The sequence below is a fragment of the Mustela lutreola genome, chromosome 7 (genome assembly GCF_030435805.1).
Source record: "Mustela lutreola isolate mMusLut2 chromosome 7, mMusLut2.pri, whole genome shotgun sequence".
Taxonomy (NCBI): domain Eukaryota; kingdom Metazoa; phylum Chordata; class Mammalia; order Carnivora; family Mustelidae; genus Mustela; species Mustela lutreola.
This window is the reverse complement of record NC_081296.1, coordinates 141,357,205-141,370,058: the sequence shown is the minus strand read 5'-3', so window position 1 is coordinate 141,370,058 and position 12,854 is coordinate 141,357,205. Positions and strand designations below refer to the sequence as shown.

At 42.8% G+C, this 12,854-nt stretch overlaps 1 protein-coding gene across 2 annotated transcripts in view; it reads left to right on the top strand.

Moving 5' to 3' along the window:
• The first annotated feature begins 349 nt into the window (after positions 1-349).
• Positions 350-12,854, top strand: part of SIPA1L1 (signal induced proliferation associated 1 like 1) — a 362,171-nt gene continuing 349,666 nt past the window's right edge. For both annotated transcript variants that reach the window (XM_059182928.1, XM_059182927.1), the window contains exon 1: positions 350-675. The gene's annotated coding sequence lies outside the window, so the exon portion shown is untranslated. The remainder of the gene's footprint in view (positions 676-12,854) is intronic.

Genomic DNA, 12,854 nt, shown 5'->3' with positions numbered 1-12,854 from the left:
ATAGTTGATGCCCGGGGACAGGGGGCACCTCCGTTCCCCCACTCCAGGAGCGCGGCCCCCGCCGGCTGCTCCCCAGCCTGCTTTCCGGGTCCCCCTCGGAGCCGGGCTCGGGAGTTGGGCAGATTCCGCCCCCACCTCCCCCGGGCCCCCCTCCGCTCGGCGCCCGCCCCAGCCCGGCCTCGCCGCCCGCCGTTCTCCGCAGAGGAGGTGGCGAGTGAGCGCGCGCCGACCGTCCACCGGTTTCTCTTTCTCCCCAGGGAGAGCGCGCGGCGGACCCACCCCGGACGCGCGGTGGCACCGGGAGGCCGGGCCGAGCGGTAAGTGGCTCCCGCGCCCTGGGGCCGGGCAGGGGAGCTGGGGTGCAGGACTGTCGACAGCCCCCGCCCACAGCGCATTTCGGGCTGGGACTCGGGGCCAGGGCCGGGAGCAGGACACCCGGAGACCGGTCAAAGTTTTATTTCCGATTCGGTGGCGTGCTGATAGCGCAGCCCGGCGGGGGCGAGTCCGGGCTGCACCGCGCACGGCGCGCGCGCACGCACCACGGAATCCGAATCTGCATAACTACCGGCGGAGCGCCTCTGCGAGAGGCCGGGAGACCCGCGCCCGGGTCGGGGTGGCTGCGCCCACCCGGCTGCTCCCGTCGTCATCTGGCTCCCTTCCCCTTCAGTCACCTGGGTGAGCGCTGTGCAGGCTTTGCTGGAAAGGACAGGCCGAGGGGTGTAATCATGGGAAAGGGAGTAGGGAGCTCGCTGCCCGCGGGTGGTTAATTTCTCTCCCGAGAGTCTGGGCGGGGGAGGGGGGCGGGGGGGGCAGTGAAAGTCGGGGATGCTCTAACCTGCTTTCCTCGGAGCGAGTGAACCTCGAGAAGGCTGGGGAGGCGTGAGGGCGCTTCAAAAAGAACTTTTCCTCTTTAGCCTCATCTGTTTCCAACTTCTGACCCTAAAGGAAATTTGCGAGCCTTCCTGTCGCTTCAGGGCATTTCTAGGTGGACAAGTATTCATTTGGGGCAGGTTGAAATTTCACCTGGTTCCGCCGTTTGTTGAATCTAGAGACCAGGGAAATGGCTCACTTCAGGGAGGATGTTTAATTGAGTTGTTGGCGTTCGTTTTTGAAAGGAAGCGTTTGGGGACTGATGGCTCCTAGAGACTGCGTTTACCTTAATAGATTTAATTTTTCCTGACGGGTATTTTAGAGGTAGCATTCCCTGAAATTCTTACTACCTGCTGGACGATTATATTTCTAAACTGGGAGCCAGTGATACGATGCAAATTTCAGAGTAGAGGTGTCGACTTTCATCAGGTTCCAGGTCTCTCTGGATGAACTGGGGTTGGTGTTTCCTCTATAAAGTAAGCCTTTCATGTTGAAACTCTGACTCAGACTCTTAAACCCATTGTTTTTATACTGGTACTCTGTGGGAGTTAAGTGTCAACTTTCTCTTCTTTTCTCATATGGAATATTTGTCCAAGGCAAAGATTCTCTGACTTAATCTTTTGGAAAAGTACAAGATTGAAGTCCTGTAGAATCATTCTCTGCAGCCAGTCTAGTAACATTAATTTTCTATATAATCCTGACTTAATGACTTTCACTTTTCTCTTTTTCATTTTGTGAAGGCTGCAATTAAATCATCTTTACCGGGGTGGGGAAAAAAAAAAGCAAAACCTGATGGGAATAATGTAGAACAGTGGTAACAGCAGTAGTCTCAAATGAAAGGTTTACGTAAAGCAGTTTATGGTCCCTGATGTGTCCACCTATTAGATGACATACCAGTTATTAACAAGAATATTAATAGTAAAACATTTTTCCCATGGAATAAATTATTTGTACTGAGGCATCAGCAATTAACAGTGCATTTAAAATGACTTGGGTGATGATTTGCTCGTAAATGGTTAGGGGCAAAACAAGAGATTTTGGGGATGAATGGCTTTATGTGGGTGACAACTTATTTTCTTATCTCATTATGCTTAAGTAAAGGACTCTTGAAGTTGACTGTATCATTAGATTTCTGTAGTTTGACTGTGAGAACAAGTTGGGCAAGTGGCTCAAGATAGTCAGTAGGTGTTGCTGTTAGCTTCTCTGTAGTTCTTGGTTCTACTGCTCTGGTTTGTAATTGCAATTCTGATACAGAGAACTTTTTAGATCTGAAGTGTCAGGCAGTCGTTGGGATCCTGTGGTGAGGCTGACTTGAACTCTTGGTAATAAATCCAAAGCACCTTACTTCGATTTTTTTTTTTTACTGAGATTCATTTAACTCTATCCATTAACTTTATTTTCTGGCTTTTGTATTTATTTACTTAGCTTTTGCTCTGAAGTACATGAGTAATTTTAGGGAAGCCCCAACCTCTGCCCCCATTTTTTTTTTTTAAACAACTTAAAAAAAAAAATCTTCATGTAGCTTTGTTGAAGTCGTAGATTGAACATTGCTTGAATTTAGTGGTTTTGTAAACTTTGGGGGGTCTTGGTTGACTGAGTTGAGATATGTGTATGTTCTATTGGTTTACAGTTTGAATTTTTCAATAAATGGCTGTTTTCTATCTCTTTGAGCTATGAAACAGAAGCATGAAGAGAGGCAGAAAAGTATAAAAATATAGATTTCCTGAATCTTTCCAATTTAGGGGAAAGTACATAGTGATTCATGAGAATTATGTGCTTCCCGTCAGTCCACATGGTTGTGTTATCATGCAAATACTGGTCCCTATCAGGGCACATGTAAAGTATGGATATCTAGAAGATTTCTAGGTGACAGCTCATATTTGAGATTTTTGGTGCACTGATGAAATTGGTCTTACTCCTCTAATGGAGAACTAGATCTCTGATATAGAATGCTTTTTTCCTTATGATGCAAATGACAGAAGTTAATATCTGAAATTCAGAAAGAAGTGCCCCCCCCCCTTATGATACAACTATATTCCTAACTTTTGTAGTTTATGGTGTCAGGCAGGCATTATTTATTGAGTTTCTCTGTCCAGGAAGTGTGCTGTCAGTTTCCATGGTTCCAGTGGTGAGTAAAATTGTGTGTTTCATGGAACTTATAGTCCAGTGGGGCCATTTGTAGTAACTTTTTTCTGGGTTTGGTGTATGGTACCTTGATGCCTCCATAAAGGTTTTGCATAGCAGGCAATCGGTTATTTTTATTATTTTATGAAATAGTGGAGCCCAGTATTTGCCCTCAGTTCTGGGTCTCAGATTTTCTGGCCATAAAAAATAATCAAACCTCTTTGAACTTCCTTTCTGGAAAACTGTCTTTTTTGGCAAAGGTGGACATAATGCTTGCTTCGTAGCTTTGCTGCAAGAATTAATGAGAAAATATGTATGAAAGTACTTTGTAAATCAAAGTCTTATTTGCAGTTGCATTTTCTTTCTGATGAGAAGATTCGTAGATTGTTGAAACTAGAAGGAATTATGAATTTAAATCATTTGACCCATTTTTCTCCATTTGTAGATGATGAAACTGAGGCCCAGAAAGTTGAAGTGATTTGTTGCAGTTTATAGAAGAACTAGTTAGTGATCAGGCAGTGATTGGAAGGCAGATTTCCAGATTTAACTGGACTCCTTTGTTCCCTGGTTTTTGTTTTGTTTTGTTTTGTTTTGAGTCTGTAGATTAAAATTTGTTTACTGCTCCCCTCCCCCCAAAACTGTTCAGTGTTTAATTAAGTATCTAAATGAGCAAAACTTAAGGAAACAAACAAAATCAACATTAAGGTCGAAGAGCTTTGAAAACAGTATTGATGTAGTGTTTGGCAAGTAAGTTTTAGAGTTAACTCAAATTACAAAGTTATGGAAAAAGAAATTATGAGTTAGTTAAAATATCTACATGGTAGAGCTTGTAGGCTCTCCCCTCTTTTTGTGGGGGGGGGAATATACTTTATTAACTTAGAGCATAATATACTTGTATGCTCTTTAGAGAAGCCAAACTTCATTTCTTCTAGCTTACCATTTTCCTCCCTTTATATAATTTTTCATTTGTGAAAGAAGTGTCTGTCCTTCCTTATTTCTGGAACAGTGGCAACTTATAGACCTTCTCTTTCAGCTACGTGTAAGTGTTACCAGGAGGTGGGGGGGATGGGTCAGATGGAGGGATAATTGCACAGAAAAAAGGAACATGTTGAAGGAGTTTCCTGTTGAAGATCTGACTGATTTATAAAGCACCACCACCCTCCCTTCCACTAGGGTAATCTGAGCCAGGAGAGAAGAAATATCCCTGCAGGCTAGGTGACTGCCCTTCAGATGAGGGGCTCTCTCCCTTCTCCTGGGAGGGTTGAGCGTTATCTTACTCTCTTGGTGCTTATCCAGAAATCTGTGTCTTGTTCCAGATCTGGTGCTGCTTAAAATATGGGTGTTCCACGATCACTGGCGGTTGACCATCTAACCTGTCCGCTGCACTTTTACTTTTTGGCATAAGTAAATTGACTTCCTTGGATTTTAGTTTTTTGTTTGTTTTTTTGTTTGTTTGTTTTCTTTTCCCTTTCCTACATCTAGCTAATTGGGGGGGTGGGGAAGGTAAAGTGCACACGTCCTATATGGCATTTTATTTTGCAAAGGTTAGAACTAAGTTAATGATAGTTAGATAATTATTCTTTCATTCTGTTGGCGGGCTTTTGATGAACTGGGGAACGAGTCAGAAGCATGGGAGAGATTCCCTTTGTTTTGGATCTCTCAAACACGGACGGTTTGAGTGAGGGACGGAGTAACTTGAATGTGGTTGGGTTTGTGATCATGAGGGTGAGAAAATCCACTGGGGTATACCTTTTGAGGGTGGGGGCCAGTGCACATCCATTTTCTCCTTTTATTCTGTCCTGGGGAGAATAAAGAGAACATGAGTGTTTTCTTGAAGATCAAGAAGGAGGACCCTGAAATGACATGGAGGAACAACAGGAGCTTTTTTAGTTGGACCCTAGGAAATAGCATTGCCTTGGTAGACTTCCCGCCCAGTCAGGTGAAACCCCAGCTCTCGGCCTCTGGAGGTCTGGGATGAGAATTTTCAGTCTTTATATTTCTAATTTGTTACTTGTCATGTTGCACCAACTTCTCTCTCTAATTAGGATTATAGTATGCCTCGCTTTAAATTGTGGGAAACAGACAATTACATAATGTTACATTTCCCTCTTTTCAGCTCAGCAGAGGCAGGAGCATGGAGGCTTGTTGGAGTGTCCGGTTTGGAGAGGGAGGGTTTCTGGTTTGCACAAGCACAGGGGTCACTCGGAGGCGACTTGAGTGGATAGGACAGGACGTCTAGCCTTGGCCACCACTGGATTCTTTTTCCTCTCTCCTCCCTCCTCCCCCAGAACAGATCTGGGTTAAATGCCTTTTGCAGATACAGTAGTTAATTCTGCTTATTTTCTCTTCTACTTTTTTCATGAAGTCTTTTACTGAAGCTATAGGTATAATCATTAATTGGTTTTTGTGGTTCAGGGTCTTGCTTCCTTTTAGAATGAATTCTCAGCTCCTCAGAAGAAGTAAAAAACAGCGAGCTTCACTGTGAATGATTACGTTTCTGTAATCCAGAATCGCATGTGACCTGTCTCTTTTCCTTCGGCTCTTATGTTATTTATTTTATTTATTTTTTCATATTCTAAAGTGTTTGCCTAGGCAAGTTGGATAAATTGCAAGCTCTTTATGTTCCCTTTAACAGTCTTGGTCCCCAGAATTGATGGACTGTGGTTCTTTACAAGTTTCTTTTTGGTACTTGATGCTTTTGGGGAAGCAGCTGACAACCAAATTGTGGTATGTCATGGTTTCAAGAAGAGACGGTGCCCATGAGATTATCATTATTGTTGCGTGTCCTAAAATTTTCACCCAGTTTGACTATTATTGCTTGCTCCACCTTTGTGTCCCTAGGAAAAGAGGGGAAAGCAGTATTTTCCCAGAGTTTTGCAAGAAATGTAAGTTTATGACTTGTTGGAAAAACTTTTCTTCAGAAGGCTGTACAAACACGTGTTCTTACTGTGCGCTGTGGGTCGTTGTGTGGTTGCTGGACCTCCCCTGTCTTCTTAAGCCTAGTGCTGGCTGCTTGGGGGAAACCTCAGAAGGTTCTGCCAGTATCCTTTGTATGAGTGTTCCTGAGCTGCTGGTATCTCCTCTGTAAAGAGAGTGTGCTGTGTGTGTGTGTGTGGGTGGGGGTGGGGGTCTGACTGTGGTTCCTAACCCTGGTCTCTTTATCAGTTTGCGAGGTGCCTGTGGCTCTTCTAAGCAGCTCCATGTTACTTTATTTTTTTTAATGAGGATCTTAGCGATGATCCTGAGTAATAGGAAGTGAGGTCCGATAATTGCATAACAAAATGTTTCAGTAGGTAAATGATAGGTTATGGAGAACTACAGTGTTCATAGGAAAGGCCTATTCAGAGTTCAAGAATGTCAGCAGAATAATTGGTTTTGGTTTGTTGATTGTTTGGTTTGGTTTGTTGTTTGGGATGTTCTGAAGGCCATTTCCCAGGTAATGTTTTACAGTAGTGGCTTTCAGCGGTTTGGGGAAGGTGTGCGTATGGCGAGCACTGAGTGCTTGGGTGGAGAGGGTTAGGGGATCCCGTGAGCTTTGGGGCAGCATATCAGGTGGATGGTGGCGTGAAGAAACTGAGCTGTTGATTCTGTTACGCTCTCTTCCACCAGCTTGAGAACACATCTTTTTTTTTTTTTTTTTTTTTTTTAATCATTTTTGAACCTTTGCTTGACAATAAGGTAAACAAGTAGTAGGCTTAAACTAACAGTTGCTGGCTGGGGATTGTAGAAGCTTCGTTTTGAACTGGGGAGAAGGGGAGCCTCTGATCTTCTAGGCTGTCCCATTGACAAAAAAAGACAGCTTGGAAAAAAACTCTGGAAATACCTGCTGACAGCTCAAAGGGTCAGGCTACTTAGACCCCTGTGGTGGAGGTGGGACATGTAAATCCAACTTGGTAACTGTATGTGGGCACTTGTTTTTATTGTGTGACAAAACACATAACGTAAAATTTACCATCTTAACCATTTTTAAGTATATAGTGCAGCAGTGCTAAGTACATTCATGTTATCGTGAAACAGACCTCCTGAGCCTTCTCATCTGGCACTTCTGAAATCCTACTTTCCCCTTATCTGTGGCTCCTGCCATTCGGCTTTCTGTTTCTGTGAATCTGTCCATTTTGAGTTAATTTTGTCTTTTTGTGGCTGGCATATTTCACTCAGCATAGTGGCCTCAAGTTTCATCCATGTTGGCATGTTGAGGCTCGTTAATATTCCATGATATGTGTAGACCATATTTTGTCTACTTGTCCACTCATGGACGTTCAGGGTGCTTCTACCTCTTCTGTTGTAATACTGGTATGAACACAGGTGTACCAGCATATCTTTAAGACCCTGCTTTTAATTCATTCGAATATACACACAGAAGTGGGATTGCTGGGTCATATGGTAGCTCTATTTTTAATTTTTTGAGTAATCTCTATACAGTTTTTCATAGTAGTTCTAAAACCACAGTGGTTTCACATTCCCACCAACTGCACCCAAGGGTTCCAGTTTCTCCACATCCACGTCAACACTTGTTATTTTCTGTGTTTTTCATAGTAGCTGTACTAATGCACGTGAAGTGAGATTTCACTGTGGTTTTGATTTGCATTTCTCTAACAGTTAAGTGTTTAGCATCTTTCATATGTTTGTTGGCCATTTGTCTATCAGCTTTGGAGAAATGTCTGTTCACATCCTTTGCCCATTTAAAAAAATTTTTTTTTTAATTTTTTATTAACATATGATGTATTATTAGCCCCAGGGGTACAGGTCTGTGAATCGTTAGGCTTAGACACCTCACAGCACTCACCATAGCACACACCCTCCCCAATGTCCATCACCCAGCCACCCTCTCCCTGCTCCCCTCCCTGCACCTTTGCCCATTTTTTAATCGAGTTATTGGATTTCTTGTTGTTGAGTTGTAGGAGTTCTTTATATATTTTGGATATTAACCCCTTATCAGATGAATGATGTACAAATATTTTCTCCTGTTCACTGTGTGGGTTGTATCCTTTGATGTACAAAAAGTTATAAAATTTGTCTATTTTTGCTTTTGTTGCCTGTGCTTTTGATGTCATACCCAAGAAGTTACTGCCAATACCAGTGTCACTAAAGCTTTCCTCTATGTTTTTCTTCTAGAAATTTTGTAGTTTTAGTTCTTAGTGTTTAGGTCTTTAATCCATTTTGAGTTAATTTTTGTATATAGTATAAGATAAGGGTTTAGCGTCATTCTTTTGCATATGAATGTCCAGTTCTCTCAACACTGTTCATTGAAGAGATTGGCCTTTCCCCATTGAGTGGTCTTGGCTCCCTTGTTGAAGATCAGGTGCCCACATACACAAGGGTTTATTTCTGGGCTATTCTGATGGTCTGTTTGTTTGTCTTTATGCCAGTACTACAACTATTTGGATTACACTAGCTTTCTAATATGTTGAAATTGGGAAGTGTGAGTGGCACTTTTAATTGATGCTATTCTCGGTGTTAAATAATAGAGAATAGAGAAGTCGACAATTGAGAAAACAGTTCACAGAGTTTTTCATCTTTTTGAGGGATCACTTAATGAGGTAGTGATGTAGATGGCAGAATGTTTGCAAGGCTATCCGTTGACAGCTAGTAGAGTAAGAGCTGTGTGTCTAGCACTTACTGATTTGCAAAGTACTTTCGCAAATACTTATGCCAATGGCTTGGGAAAGCTTCCAAAGGGTGATGGACCTTGAAGGTTGGATGTGGACCCCACTGGATATCAGTACCCCAAACCCTCTGTATCAGTTGGGTCGCAGTGTTAATGGAGGTCTTTCCTGAAAGACGCTAGTGTAATCTCAGGATTTTCAACGGTGTCAGTTTTTACACGAACTGTCACTTGTGGTATTGTTTTCCTTGACACTGTATTGCCTTTCCTACTCCATTCCGGTAGACTCTGCTTCTCCCCATCTGCTCCTTGAAGAGCTGTAGGCCTCATACAAAGATAGAATTGTTAGCCGCAGCACTGTTTCCTTTTCTGGGACGTGCAAAGAAGAGAAAACTAACCTGCCTGAGTTGTGTGGGATGGACTGAATGAGAGAGATTGGAACCAGAAGGGCCAATGAAGTGGCTGTTTTAGTACATACTTTAGGCTACATAAGACATGCTTTCTTACCTTCTTAATAAAATTATGGGGATAATTTTGGTTGAGTGTATTACTTGAAGGGAAATTGTTAGAATTGTTGTGGAGGAAAAATGTAGTGTGCTTGCATTTAGTACACCTGAAGTAAAGAGTTGTTTGGTGGTGACTAAATGCATTTATGTCTATGTGGGTGAATCTTTAAGGAGTAGCTTACTCATTTATTTCCTAAATATTTATTGACTCCCACTATAATGCCAGTGGCCAATGGCTGCTATTAGTGATAAGGGAATGCTTAGTTCCTGGTCTCATGTGGTTGATACTCTTCTAGTGATTGATATGGTCCTTTTCAGTGTTCTGTTCCTCTCATCTGATTTTCTTTTAGTCAAAGGCCACCTGTTTTACTGCTGATGCAAAAACAGTTGTAGTTGTTTATTATGAAAATAGTTCTGTGTTAAATATTCTTTGTATAGGAGAAAAAAAGAAACCCTAGACAGTTCTGCCTTTTTGGTTTCCAAGGAGATAGGTCTTGGCAAAATTTATTTTATCAAGTGCTTTTCTAAGTAACAGAACTAAAGGAAACAGGCTTTAATGAATCTTGGCTAATTCTTTCCTGAGGACCCAGATAAGGTTTTCAAGTCTTGGTGGTTTCCTTTACTTCCATGGTGGTTCCAAAAGAATCTAGAAGCCTAGTTTTGGTTAATGGATTTTTCCATTAGTTGTCACATCTTAGAAGAGTCATATACCCTTTTCGGGTCTTCACTCATTCACTCACTTAACAAGTTTTATTGTTTACTTTATTATAGACGAAGTATCTTTTCCTTTGTAAGAGGAGGAAAGTTGAGGTTGAGTTAAGTTTCCTTTAAGACCAACTGTTAAAATCCTGTGAATTTATTATTGTGATTTAGTGAGACTGAAGGCTTTTAGCAGATAGTAGAAATGTTTTTGAAAGAATTAAAGAAGTAAATTCAGAGAATTTGTTTTTAACTCTAAAACATTTTAGTGAGGAAATTCTGTAATGGTGGATAGTTTTAGCATTAGTTTCACTTTGCTCTGCAAACAGTCAGCATTTTAACTCAACCCTGAGTGTTGTAATTTTGGTAGGAGACAATCTCACCTTTCTGCTGTACCTTGCAATACTGTAGAAACTTGATTCTGTTTGAGATTGGTGTAGTGCTAGTGTGGGGGACTTAGAAATGCTTACCACCCCTTTTCCTGGGTGCTTCTGTCATGAATGTGGTGGTAGTCCTGAGATTTGATGCCATCATGTCACTGAATACAGAAGAGTCACAGAGCTGAGGACAGGGCTGTGAGAAGCAAGCTGGCGGTTGCCCACGCTGCCCAATAGGGAAGATTCAGATAACCTCGTGTGAGCTTTCATGGATTTTTCAAATGAAAATGGTATTTTCACATTAATTTGTCATGAGAAATTCACCCTAGTATTATGTGTGATAGGGTTCAGTTATTCAAAGTAAGATTGAAGAATTTCTTCCCGCATGGATTGTTGGCTATGGTAAATGTGGTCTCATGGTTACCGAGAGCGCCGGAAGATCTGTGTAATCCTGGCTCTGTGAATTTGGCCATTTTTCTTTTGTTTACAAATCAGCAGTATTCACTGAGCACCTTCTAGATGGCAGGTACCTGCTCTCATCCTGGATCTACGGCAGTGAACAGCTCTGAGTGAGGTGGGAAGCCACCAGAGGATTTTCCACGAAGGGTCCGATCTGTTATAATTTGAAAGCAAAGCACTCAGTTGTGCAGAGAACAGAATAAAGTATGTACGAGCGGGGTGGAAGCAAGGAGACTTCAGGGGGTCCTAGCAATGATCGGGAGCAGATAGGATGATCAGTGGAGGTGACGAGAAGTGGCTGCGTTCTGGACGTACGCCACGTGGGGCTGATGGCACTCCCCGAGGGTGTGATGGTGTAGAGAGCTAGGAGAGCCTTCAAGGAGGGCAGCAGCGGTTTGGCCTGAGCAGGTGGGATAATGGTGCATTTGCTGAGATGGGAGGCAGGGGAAGAGGTTTTGGTGAGGATTAAGAGCTGGTTTGTATGTGCTGGGTATGAGGTAGCAGGTGACATGCAAGAGGAGAAGTCAGCTTGGCGGCTGGCTGCTGTGCAGGCCTCCGTGGGCTACGGTTTTCTCATCTGTGAAATGGGGAAAGCATTTGTCCTTCTCAGAATTCTTGAGATCAAATGAAAAAAGAAAAAAAAGTGAAAACTTCTGAAGTCATGTCTGTGGTGGTGGCATTATTTCTGCAAAGTCGACTGCTTACCACCTTAGGCCCTGTGTGGTCTCCTGCGCAGGGCTTAAGTCACAGGCCATCGGCCGGAATGTGTTGTGGAAAGTTGGCACTGGCCTTTCAAAGGCTGGTTTTCTTTCCCAGTAGATGGGATTGAGTTCTTTCTTATTCATTCTGTGATTCCTGGGCAGCTTCTGGGAGAACTCGGTATTTTGGTTTCCTTCAGGGTGTCAGAGGGCTTCCTTCTGTGTAGGGAGCTGGAGAACCGTGTGGTGCCAGATTTGGCCTTAATAAACATCCCTGCGAGCCGAAGGGATTTTATTTAGGAGGAAGGATATTACAGTAGAAAACCCCAGCTCTTTGCTTTCTCAACGTCTTTATTCTTTGAGGCTTCCCATGCCTTGCATCAGTTAATAGGGTCTCATAGGTCAGATTTATTGGGGAGACCACTCTCTATGGTTCTTAACCCAGAATGCCTATTTATGTATTCTGAGGTTTTTGGATAGCTGCCAGTTTTGCTATGTTCAATGAGGTATGTTCAATATATATTTGATGAGGTATGTTCAATATATATTTGACCCCACTGAGTTAAAATTTAAGATCCAAGCGATAAAGTTGAGAGCAGCAGTCTTATAGTTCAGTCAGTGACATTTGGACCTTATTAAATGTCCTGCCTTAGAGACTGTAGTAGAAAGTTGTGTCCTTGAGATGCAGCCTTTGCTGATGATTGATACCTCGCCAGTAGTCTGCTGTGGCTCTAGGAGCATCTAGGGGTGTATTCTCTCTGTTCTCGGCTCTTCCGATGTGCCCCCCACCCCAGCCCATTTGCACAGAGGCACTGCCAACCTCTCCACTGCCCTCCTGGTTTGCTGCTTCTGTGGTGCGTCAGTAGGGGGCCCACTGCAGGTTATGCGATTTAGGAAGAGGAGGTCAGGGAGCCTTTGAGGGCCTGGCACCTGTAGTGAGCATAACTGTTGATGAATGACTGACGATTGTGGGGAACGTGCCTAAGTAAGTGTGCTAGGTGTTGAGCGCCACAAGAGTGGTAACGGCTTTAATATGTGGGGAGGCATCAGGAGCCAGGTGTTTCAGAGGATACTCACAGGTGGGAAGGACGTGGATATTCTCATATACCTTCCAGACAAGAGGATCTCTCTTTTTCTTTCAGGTCTTCACATTTATCAAATAAGTTCACCCATCTGTGCAGTCGTAGTTAAATTATGTAACCTTTTGCTTTGCGTTGAATGGACTAAACCATACATTATCTGATTTCAGCTGGCAAGAAACTGAGCAATCGTTATCTGTTGTCCCATCACCTGATGTCATTGTCGGAGAAAACCCCAGCCTTTGTCTTTACTTTCAAAGTACCTATTAGGAAATTTAGGTCAGTTGTAAGAAAAAATTTGAAAGGGATCTATATATTTAAATCTCTGTCTTTTCCAGGCTTAACCATTTTCTTCCCCTAGAAGCTTACTTTGATTCTCTAAAATATCTTTAGAATTTTCCGGGTTGCCTGATTGCTTTTTATTTGAAGTCAAGTCT